Source organism: Loxodonta africana, chromosome 19 (genome assembly GCF_030014295.1).
Source record: "Loxodonta africana isolate mLoxAfr1 chromosome 19, mLoxAfr1.hap2, whole genome shotgun sequence".
Lineage (NCBI taxonomy): Eukaryota > Metazoa > Chordata > Mammalia > Proboscidea > Elephantidae > Loxodonta > Loxodonta africana.
This window is the reverse complement of record NC_087360.1, coordinates 30,981,548-30,993,878: the sequence shown is the minus strand read 5'-3', so window position 1 is coordinate 30,993,878 and position 12,331 is coordinate 30,981,548. Positions and strand designations below refer to the sequence as shown.

General features: G+C 47.7%; 1 protein-coding gene across 2 annotated transcripts in view; it reads left to right on the top strand.

Moving 5' to 3' along the window:
* Positions 1-12,331, top strand: part of MYO18B (myosin XVIIIB) — a 305,824-nt gene that overhangs the window by 28,948 nt on the left and 264,545 nt on the right. The window lies entirely within an intron of this gene.

Genomic DNA, 12,331 nt, shown 5'->3' with positions numbered 1-12,331 from the left:
AAGCTATTTTTTGGTTCGAAGAAGACACCAGGGGATAGTTTTGGTTTAAAGTTTAAAGATTGTCTCAGGGCAACAGTTTTGAGGGCTCATCCAGCCTCAGTGGCTCCAGAATGTCTGGTTTCTGTTGAGAGCTTGAAAATCTGTGAGGAATCAAATGTGTTATTTAATTTAATTTTAAATAGCCACATGTAGCCAGTGGCTACTGGCCTGGGCAGAGCAGCTCTAGGACATGTAAGAGGCAGTTAGGTCCAAGCAATGAAGGTGATGTGTTTCTATCTAGGTATTCTGGAGACGGTCCCCCCATATGTGCTGAAAAGTGACTTTGCTGCCCTTCTACCCACTGCTCCCCCTTCCCCTTGTCTGTTTGCTGATTGGATCTCTCTCTCCCTTACCCAACCCTATCCACTCATTGTGGCATCCTGATAGGATAAGACACCTTGATTGATAGCTCCACCAAGGCTACACTCCATGGGAAAGGGTGTTGTTACCAGAAGGTGGCCATCTTGGTCAGCTTCTACAAGCTCCAAAGGAGAATGTCTCTCAGTATGTATCTCCAGGTCAAGCAGAGTTCTCATTTCAGCATCGGTTTCTGAGTATGGAGAACATATTGATTTCCCTGGATCTTACCAGCAATAAAAAGTCACCCTAGAGGGGTAGAAGCGTGAGAAAATTACAAACAAGGGGCCAGAAAATCATTGGTTTCTCACCTCACTCCCTCTGGCCTTAGCCGAGGGCTTTGGCCAACCTTGCTCCCATTAAACCTTTCCACAAGAGCCACCTGATCCCTGAGACAAGTCCACATTTACTTGGTGCCCAGCTCTGTGCTAGGCAGAGTCAAAGGTATGACAGGCTGTGAGGGTACGGTCCTGTCTTGTGAGTTTGCCGTTGTATTTGGAGAGATGAAAACCCTGTACTGGAAACCATCAGCCAATGTTATGAGCTGACTGAGGTTGAGGTCATGATTGTATGGTTCAGCCTAGGAAAGCTGTGGAGGTTCACAGTTGAGGCATGGGCGCCTGTGGGTTGGGGAGTGTGTGGAAGGAAGCAAACCCACTTTGCAGCATGGAGAATTGGGGCTCAGAAGGTCTCAGTGCAATAAACCACGAGGCTAAGAGTGTGGGCCCTTGAGTGTGGTAGATGCAGGTTCAAATTTCCAGGCTTCTCTGACCTTCAGTGGCTTCCTCTTCCAATGGGCTAAAAGTAGGGTTGCCATGAGGATTAAATGAGATAAGAATGAGGAAGATGAATTAGGTTGGATAAGGTTAAATGCTTGACTGCTAATTGAAAGTTCAAACCTACCCAGTGGCTCTGCGGGAGAAAGATCTGGCGATCTGCTTCCATAAAGATGACAGCCTAGGAAATTTATAGGGCCGTTCTACTCTGTCACATAGGGGCGCCATGAGTTGAAAATCGATTCTATGACACTGAGCAACAACAACCTCTAGAAGCAGACTCAGGATAAAGATTTGGATGTGTATATCATATCTGGGAGGGGATCCAAGGTAGCACTGGTGGGGGAGTGGGAAGTGAGACAGGGAAGCAAAAGCTGGCAATACAGGGCACATTCGTCAATGGGCAGTTGAGTCTCAGTTCTGTTGGAAAACTCTGAGGAATGCGCCTCCTCATTGTCTTACCCAAGACGCAAGGAGGCTGGGGTATTTATCCACCAACTCCTGCTTCTCCCAGATTGAGGGTTTCTCCTGGGCCATTGTCTCCCATACTTCTAGCCTGCCCCCATGTGTATGGGTTGCATGTAGCCTGCAGCCAGGAAAGCTGCACAGACACGTACCTGCAGTGAGAGACCAGGGACGTGCGTGGGTGGGCATGGAGAGGGCTGAGGGGTCATGGGCAGGTCGTCAGTATCATCTGGTTCAAGGTAATCTTCAGTAAAAGGCGGATCTAATGATTAGTGTAGGAATCACTGGGTGGTGTGAGCTCTAACCAAATGGTTCGTGGTTCAACCCCCTCCGAAGTACCTTGGAAGAAAGGCCTGGCAATCTGCTTCTGAAAGATCACAGCCTTGAAAACCCTATGGAGCAGTTCTACTTCGCAACATATGGGATCACCATGAGTCTGAATCGACTCAGTGGCAACTGGTTTTATGTTAATGATTAACATTGTGTCTGGGTTAGGTGACATTCCCAAGGTCACACAGTCAGCTCTCTACTCAGCTGGCACTCAGCTCAAACGGGTTGGCTCCCTCCAGGCCTTCTGCAAAGCCTAGGAAGGGGACAAGTCTGCAGGCACGTGAGACCTGCCTACTGACTTTCGTGATCAAACTTGAACGTCCCCTGCCTCTAAGGAGACAAAGCAGAGGCTAAGCCAGGTCCCTGCTTGTTGACCTGTCATTGGAAGTGATGGCACCCAGTTTGATTCTAGTATTTCTTCTCCTGGGGCAGGTAGCTGTAACGGAGGCTCAGGGACATGACCCGTCCCTATAACCATCTGTAACAATAAAAGAGAAAGTCACATTTATAAATATTTTATTAATACATGATTATGGCAATAATTTCTCCCAGGCTGCCCCCTACCCCCAGCTTATAAATTATTTTAAGAGGAGCTGCCTTTAGTCTGCCTGGGAGACCTGCCCAGATGATTTACTTACTATATATTCTGCTTGGGAAAATTTCATAATAAGTTGCCCTAAAATCAGCTATTAAGAATTTCAGAGTCGTGTATAAATGTCTTTGCTTTGTGTCATAACAGATCATTTTGAAATATATTAAGAATCATTTCCATTAATCAGGTTTTTTTTTTTTTTTTTTTCTTCATTAAAGTGATACTTTCCTCCCCGCGTGACTGGCTCCCTTAACGTATTTTGAGAACCCCAATCCTATTTTTAAAAACTCCAATATCAGACCCTGTGGGGAGATCTCGGGCCTTAGAACTAGACTCAGGTTTTTGTGTCATAATAGCAATCATAAAACCACCACAAATACTGGTTTAGCGTTTGAGTCTTTCAAATGCGCTTGTACCTCTCTTTGATCTGGCTGGACTGATGCAATAACCCAATGAGGAAGAAAAGTGCCATGGGCAAGAGCGCAGGCCCAGGAGTCAGCTTGCTGGTTGTGAATCCTAGCTTGGTCTCTCAGAGCCTCAGTTTTCTCCTCTGTAAAATGGGGATGAAATGAAGCCACTTTGTAGGCTACTTGAGAGGATTAAGTGAATTAATGTCAAAAAGTGCACGGCACAGGGCCTGACTTCCGAGGAGGGTGCCGTAAATACTCTCTCGTCCATCTCTGTTTTGTAGATAAGGGAATGGAGGCTTGGGGAAGGTCTGTGACTGATCTGAGGCCACGCAGCTAGTACAGTCCTGAGTAGGAATTCAAACCTCAGCCTGTCTTCCTGCAAAGATTACTTTGCTGCCCCGGGCTTTGCAACAGACCACTAAGGTCATTCTCTGGTGGAGAATTAACTCCTTTCCTGAAGTCGTGTACGGAATACTTACAGGTGTGATAATGTCACTGCATCCTTAGAACAGCCTGGGAAGAGGGAGAACTGATATGCTGCCCATTTTGCAGATGAAGAGACTGAGGTCCAGCCACAAAAGTTCATCCACACTCCTGAGCTCCGAGCCCAGCTTCAAAGACTGTGCCTCTTGCCCCCAAGTACCATTGCACCTGCCCTCCCTCCTGCAGATCTCCATAAGGGCTGGTGGCGCCACTTTTTCTACCAGGGTGGTCAAGTCCTGAGGCTTGAGCTGCCTCAGCTGGATTCAAAGCATTGGTCCCTAGTGTCATGGATCAACCCAAACAGGGACAGGGCAGGAAATAGGGTGAGAAACTATCCAGGCTGCTGACCCAGAAGGGGTTTTCCTTTCCAGTGTTGCTCTCTTTTCCCCAACCGGGGGAACTCTCCCTTCTCCTTTTCTTGAAAATTTCTTCCTCTTTTTATGCTTTAAAAGGTCACTAGCCATTCACCAAACATCATGTCCTGCTCCAACAACTGGTCTTTCCTGATGATGCATCCAAAGCAAGCCAGCAATGTTCTGTTGGGATCCACAGGGTTTTCTCTGGCCAGTTTTCGGGAGTAGATCCCCAGGCCTTTCTACCGAGCCTCACTTAAAGGCTTCCATACATATACAGGGTGGTGCCAGGAATGGGCCTAGCATGGGGCCAGTATGCTCACAGTCCGCTGTGAGTTTTGCTTCTCTCTGGGGAGTCTGCAGCGCTGACATCACACAAGGCCTCAGAAGCAACTCCTCAGGCCCCTCTGAGCCTTCTCTTTTGGGGGACCACATCCCATCCCCATTTAAGCTACATCACGTCCCTGCTGACCCCTGAATTCCTGCAGAAGTCTGCCACCGCGACCTTCCCCTGCCCCTTTCTCAGTCCTTTTGGCCCCTATGATGTGGCATCATTTAGTTGGGGATGCTGGGGCTCCCTGAAGGCACCCTGAATCTCCTCAGTGTCAGCCGTGCCCGGGGCAGCCAGGGAAGCTGAGAGGTGTCTTCGAAGTCGCAGAAGACACATCTCCTCAAGGTGTGCCAGGGGAAAGGGTTTTTTTTTTTTTTTTTTTTTTGAGTATCTGCATTTGCTTTTTTTTTTTTTAAGTTTAAATCCCATCAGAGTTAGCTCTTGATTCAAATGCCACTTCTTCCTGGAAACCTTCCCTGACCCCAGGACGAGGTCTGGTTTTTCTGTTTGTAATGCTCAAAGCATCCTCTAATTTCACTTCTCCCCGTCTCCCCCACCGTGTCGACGTCATTAGACTACCTCATTTTATAGGTGCGATTACTGGATTCGTACCTGTCTCCCCTACTGGGCCGTAACTATGAGAGGGCAGGGGCCAAGTATGACTCTGCCTACTTTGGCATCCTCAGGGCTTGGCACATGGTTATTGTTAGTTGCTGTCAAGTTGGCTCTGACTCATGGCAACCCCATGTAGAACAGAACGAGATGTTGCCTGGTCCTGCGTTATCTTCACAACCCCAGCGTGTTCCAGTCCATTGCTGCAGCTATTGTGTCAATTCATCTTACCGAGGGCCTCCCTCTCCCTCTCTGGCTCTCTACTTCACCGAACGTGATGTCCTTCTGAGGCCACTGGTCTTCCCTGATGACGCATCTAAAGCTAGCGAGCCAGCCAGACAATGTTCTGTTGTGATCAGTAGGGTTTTCGTTGGCTAAATTTTAGAAGTAGATCATCAGGCCTTTCTGCCTAGCCTGTCTTAGTCTAGAACTCCACTGTAACCTCTCCGCCATGGATGACCTACCTCAATAAATGCTGGTTGACATTACATCTTCTCATCAGCTGTCAGAGCAGGGGGAGGCCACCTCTGAATGTAAGTGAGATGATTGCACTCAGTTGCTAGGAGAGGGACTACACAGACGGGCAGATGGACAAAAGCACTTTGACACCAGGCCAGTGGTTCTGAGCAAGACCGTTCTGCTCCCAGGGCACGTCCTCTTGCATCAACTCTGGACCACCTTCCAACGGCAGGCTCCTGAGCTCCTGGACGTCCTTGATTCACTCATGAGAGCCTTCTTTGGGGAGGTCAGGCATGGTGGCCTTTGGATTTGGGAGAACATGCCCACCTGGTGGCCAAGGGGCTACTTCTCTTCCTTCCTCTGCACTGTGTCCACACCTCCATTCCATTTCTCGCTGATGGGTCCCTTGGGAAGGCAGTGGGAGAGGGCTCTGGAGGCTGGCACCACATGGTAGACAACCAACGACAGGTGATTTGACACCAAGTTAGGTTTGTTATTAACCAAGGCTCATGGCTCGAGCCATCCCTCAGGAGCAATTAGACAACTGTTCATCCAAACTTGTGTTTCTTCCCTTTGGCAAAAAAAAAAAAAAATGGCCCACGAAACTATTAGCTGGTGCCAGCATATTTCAAATGCCAGCAGAATCAATGCTCTCTGGGCCTCACTTGGTATGGAGAGAGTAAGGGATGAGGCCACCACCGTCAGTTTGTCGTACTCTGGTGGCTTGCCTGTTGCCGTGATGCTGGAAGCTGTGCCACCAATATTTCAAATACCAGCAGGGTCACCCATGGTGGATAGGTTTCAGCAGAGTTTCTAGGCTTTTGGCAGTTCATGGTGTATTCAGCATTCTTTGCCAACACCGCAGTTCAAATGCATCAATTCTTCTTCTGTCTTTTTTCATTCTCTAACTTTGCCATGCATGAAAAGATCATGACTTGAGCCAGGCACACCTTACTCATCAAAGTGATAGCTTTGCTTTTTAGGACTTTGAAGAGGTCTTTTGCTGCAGATATGTCCAATGTAATACGTCATTTGCTTTCTTAACTGCATCTCCCAAGGGCATGCCTTGACCTCTGAGACTCAGTGTCTTCATCTGTCAAATGGGGATAATAATAATAGTGCCTACCTCCTAGGGTTCTTGTGAGGCTTTAATTATTTTATTTGAAAACTTAAAGCTCTGTCATTGTCATTGTTATTGCTACTCTTGTTAATGAAAAATCTGTCCACTGTCCAGGGCAAGAAGCCTTGGTGGCCCAGTGGTTAAGAGCTTGGCTGTTAACCCAAAGGTTGGCAGTTTGAATCCATCAGCCAGTCCTTGGAAACCCTATGGGGCAGTTGCGCTCTCTCCTGTAGGGTCGCTATGAGTTGGAATTGAGTGGATGGCAACGAGTTTGGTCCAGGGCAGAGCACCCATTTCCAGTGAGTTTCCCCTGGTGATGGTGAGAAAGGGAGGCTACTTGGGTTGGTCTTTAATCCTCCCCAACCCCTGTGGTCTTGTTGCCATTAAAAAATGGTATGTGCTCTCCCCAGCAAGCCTGAATCCATTTGTCACTCTGCCTGCTGTCCCTCATTACTCCACAAAAATGACAGTCATGTTCAGAATCAGAAATGGAAGCGAGAACAAGTGATTGCTAGCTTGATGGCCATGTTGCGTTGCCTTCCCTTTTCTCTGAAGGCTAGTGGAATGTTTAATTTATTTGTCTTTTGCTGAATTTCCCAGCCTACTTGCTGCTGACCCATTGCCTAATATATAGCATGGTCAACCCATATATAACCAGAGGAGGGACCATGCAATGGGGTGATGGAGGGGGGTTGGCAACTCCTCACACACTGTCATAAAAATGTCAGTCCCTGGATGGACCAGGGCTATAACTCTGGATCCCAGCCGAGCCCACAGGAGGGAGAGATACTATCAATAATGATGAGAGCCCAGCTTCCGCCTTCTGCTGGTACTGCTAACGTTCAGCAGCAAGGACAGTCCACCCAGGGGTCCAAGGAGGTGGGCGACCACTCCCCAAGCTGGGCAAGCCCCTGAATGCAGAAGGCCAGTGATGATAATAACAGTGATGCAATTGCCGCAAAAGCAGTGACCTCATATTAAAGCACTTTGTGAAATGTTTTACTATCTTTTTATTCTAAAAAAATTGTATAAGTAATACCTTCAAGTTGTCTTCTTATAAAGTATAGGAACAACACAGAAGAATATGTCGTTGTCGTTAGGTGCTGCTGAGTCGATTTCAACTCATAGTGACCTGATGTGACAGATTAGAACTACCCTATAGGTTTTTTTTTGTTGTTTATAGGGTTTTCTAGCCTATAATCTTTGTGGAAGCAGTTGCCAGGTTATTTTCCTGGGGAATTGCTGGATGGGTTCGAACCACCAGACTTCTGGTTAGCAGCCAAGTGCTTCACCGTTACACCACCAGGACTCCTGGCACAGAAGAATATAGAGTAAAAACATGGAAGTTCCAATTCATATCCTAAAGCCCACTGCCCTCAAAGGTGACCACTGTTAACAGTTTGGGGTGTATCTTCCTTCATGCTGTGTTTTTAAACTTTTTGTTTTGCAATAATTATAGACTTGCAGGAAGCTACAGAAATAGCACAGAGAGTTCCACGAACGATTTCTCCCACTTCCCTCCAATAGCCGCGTCGTTGCACAGGGCTGTAGTACAGTATTGAAACCAGGAATTTGACACTGATACGTTCCTGTTAACCAAGCTACACACCTCCTTCAGTCCTCTCTTGTCTTCCTCTTCTTTCCCTTTTCGCTCTCTTTTTCCAACCCCACCTCTCTCCCTTTCTTTTCTTCTTCTCTATGCCTGCTGATGGAGTCGCTGGATCATTCATAAGGTTAAACTCTCAGCCGCTAACTGAAAGGTTTGTAGTTTGAGTTCACCCAGTGACCCTCAGAAGAAAGGCCTGGCAATCAACTTCTGAAAAACTAGCTATTGAAAACCCAGTGGAGCGCAGTTCTATTCTGATAACCATGGGGTTGCCATAAGTTGGAGTTGGTTCGATGGCAACTGGTTATGGCAGGTGATGATGTGCCCTGGGATCCCATCCTCAGGATCCAAGAGAGATTTTCATTCTGATCAAGGAAGAGAGATCCAGAGGACTGCGTTGATGATGCCAGGAGGAGGAAATCCTAGGCAAGAGACATCCAAAAGTCAGAGTGGTCAGCCTCACCCAGGGGGTCCTAGAGGCTGGGACCCTTGAGCTTAATCTTGAAAACTGAGAAGATATTAAGGAATTAGGTTCTAGGCAGAGGGAAATCTAAGCCCAGGTGTGGTGGCTTGCATCAGTCTAGCAGGCTCAGGCCTTCTTCCCAAGTTCAAGACAATGGGCAGTCACTCAGCCCTCTGGGCCTCCGTCCTCCACCTGCAAGCTCACAGCCTCCTGGCCCCTGCACTGGTGCTGTGGACAGAGCATGGTTCTGATTCAGAGCAGCGACCATGTGGCCATTATTCTGCAGATTTCATTGCTCTGTCCTTGGACCTAGCACCCCGAGGCCTGTTCTTGCCTGGGCCCGTCCCTTCCCACCTGCCTTTCCCACGGCCTCAGACCATGCATTCTCCTGCCCTGCCCCAGCTGGTGGCTGGCTCCAACAGCTGGTGCAGCTGGGCCTATTCTGGGCCACAGGCAAGGATTTATCCTGCATTTTCTGAGCATATTGAATTCATTCATTAAGCTGGAATGGCTGCTGTGGGATGCAAACAATTTTATATATATATATGTATTTAAAATATGTATATTCCTGAAGTGGCCAGTGCTGGAACAAAAGCTTGCCGGCAGCCCTAGACTTTGGCGCTAGAGGGTGACGGGGAGGCCAGAACATCTCTTTCAAGGGCATGGATGTCAGCTTGACCTCTGAGTGGCCCTGGACCAGTGCTGGGGCCTTGGACTCAGATTTCCGATTGGCTGAGCTTCCCTGGGTGGCCCTGGAAAAGCCTCCCCCTTCTCTTGGCCTCTGTTTCCCATAAATAATAAAAGCAGCTAACACTTATCCAGTGCTTACCACATGCCAGGCACTATTCTAAGAGGTTTGGCTCTTTGGAGTAGGTGCTATCGCGCCCATTCTACAGATGAGAAAACTGAGGCTCAGAGAAGAGAATAGACACACCTAAGGGGAATGGACTAGATGCTTTCTGGGGTCCCTTTAAGCCTTGATCATCAGAGACTTCATTAATCTTTTGCTGGAGGGAAGACAGAGATGGCTCAGTGAGAACTCCAATGGGATTGAGTCCTGGACCCACCCTTCGGAGACAAAGCATAAGAATACTAGTAATACTGATGATAATGATGATGGTGAGGAAGGATTATTAATACATTAACTGTTTACTGAGACTCTGCTTTCTACCAGGCATGATTTAAGTGCTTTTTGTAGAGGATTTCATTTAATTCTCATTACCCTCTATATACGTTGTACCCATTTTATGGATGAATAAACTGAGGCTCAGGGAGAATTTCCTCTGAGAAGAAGGAGCCCAGTTTTTTCTGCCTCTAAAGCCTGTGCTCTTATTCATTATACCACATTGCAGGACGTGGTCCATGGTGTCATCAATAAATGGAATTACTAATAGTTATTTTCTCATAGGGTTGTTGCATTGATGAGGTTAAGCACTTAGCACAGGCTCAGGCGTGTGGTGGGTCCTAAGGAAAAGTTGGCTATTATTGGGCTCTCCTTGGGTCACAGAAAACAGCTTCAAAGGAAATGGTTTGATGAAAGGGACCCAGGTTGAGCTACGTCTGCTGAGCCCGCCTTGGCAAGGGGCACTTGAATGTGGAAACAGCATTGGACTGGGGCCAGCCAGGTCTGGGGTTGGTCCTGGCTTTGGCTTGGCTAGCTGCTTGGCTCTGGGAAGTCACTCACAGATCTGCCTCTGGTCCTACTCCTGCACCTTTGTTCCTACAATTCAGATGTGGAAGACCTTCCCACTGATCACTCCTGATGACCCTTTGCTCCTCAACTTGGATTTCCTGCTCCGGAGACTCTCCCATAACAGCTTCACACCCAATGTCTTGTTTTATCCTCAAAACAACCCCATGGGACAGAAGCCACCCATTTTACAGATAAGAAAACAGGCTCAGATCATGCAGCCAGGCTGAAACCGCCTTTGGACATGCAACTTCTGGCTCTTCCCACAATTCCACACTGCCCCAGAGATGCCAGGTCCACCTTTTCCCACCAGCCTCTTGATCAAATTAGTTTGGGAAAACCCTACACAGGCTCCCCTCCTTTGGTAAATTCCCAGCATGCATTGGCATATTCAAGGTTCTGAGAAGTCCTGCAAGAAAAAAAAATCCATTTTGCTGGTTTAATCTGATGTTGCCCCAACTGATTTGCCCACAGCCCTCTCTCCCCAGAATTCCTGCTGGTATTCCCCAGCACCTGGAGGAATGTAAGTTAGGAGTGGTTGTTAGGCATTGTCTTCCTAAGAGTTAGAGTTGTGGGCAGTGATTCCTATTGGATTAAGAGTAACTCATTAACAATTTATAGATGACTTGTGGACCAGGCCTTGCTGGGAGTGTCTGATGGTGTAGATGAGCAAAGTCCCTGTGACAGATGGCAACTCGCTCCAAAGCCAGGCAGGTGGAATAAGATGTCCAGGTTTTTGAGTTGCATGACACGGGGACGGAAGGAACATTGAGGTCTGAGCCATAGAGGCAGGAAGGGACTTGAAGCTCTGACCTCCGAGAATAAGAAGGTTGTGTTTTCCATAGTCCTGACAGTGGAACTTTGCTGGATGTCCCTGGGCAGAAAGTCACAGCCTCCAGAATTGGGGTTGATCCTGGGCTTTCCCTTTCTGCTCTGTTTGTACCCTTTAATGGTGGAAATCCCAGATTGTAACTGTAATTATAAAAGTGGACATTTATTGAGCACTCACTATTAGAGTGGGGGACAGTGGTGGTTCAGTGGTAGAACTCTTGCCTTCTCTGCAGAAGACTTGGATTTAATTCCCGGCCAACGTGCCTTACGTGCGGCCACTACCTGCCTGTCAGTGGAGGCTTGACTATCACTATGACGCTGAACAGATTTCAGCTGAGCTTCCAGAGTAAGATGGACTGGGAAGAAAGGCCTGGTGATCTACTTCTGAAAATTAACCAATGAAAACCCTATGGATCACAATAGTCCGATCCGCAACTGATCATGGGGTTGGCACGGGATCAGGTAGCATTTTGTTCCATCGTGCTCAGGGTCACCATGAGTTGGGGGCCCGCTTGACAGCAGCTAACAACAATAACTATTAGGGTAGATTCCATACTAAGTGCCTGCACACATCAGCTCATTGCCTCTTCACCACAACTCCATGGGAGTAGATTGTTTTCATCCCCATTTTACAGAAGAGGAAATTGAGCCTCAAAGAGGTACCCAACTTTCCCAAAGTCACAAGGCTTTAAGTGGCGGAGGTGGAATTTGAAACCCAGGCAGCCTGTCTCCAAGGCACCTTCTTTTCCCTCTTGGCCCTGTAGCAGCTACAGCTTTTTTAGCTTATCTCTTACCTCTTCCCACCAGGTGGCCTCCTTCATCACTGACCTCAGAATTGTAGCCCTCTGGGTGAGGAAATGAGAACCAGCTGCACCCGTGTTATAAATAAGTCACATAATATTGAGTAATTCAGCAGCAGCACAGCTATTGTTGGAAGGAGAAATAACTTGGTCATTAATAAATGAAAGAGGCCGCAGTAATTGATAGCAATTGAACTCGTGGTGGTTGGGGAAAAATGGCCATGCTGTTGTTTCCCTTTTTCTTGAGCATAAAGAGGAAAACCTGGTTTGCAGGTGGATTTGAGCATCTCGGGAAATGTGCAGTACCATGACCTCCTCTTGCTCCTTCCATTCTTTCTTGCTCACATTTTTGCCCCTTCTTTGTTCCCTTCATTCAAATCCCAGCTCTGCCTCTTAGCAGCACAGTGACCTTGGGTAAGGCCATTTGTCCAAGGTCCCCTAGTTAGATGAGGGTTCTTTCAGCTGAACTGTTGTTGTGTGCCCGAGAGTCAATTCCAACTCATAGTAACCCCATATGACGGAGTAGAAATGCCGCATAGGGCTTCCTAGGCTGTAGTCTTCAGGGGAGCAGATCGCCAGGCCTTTTCTTATATGGAGCCACTGGTGGGTTCGAA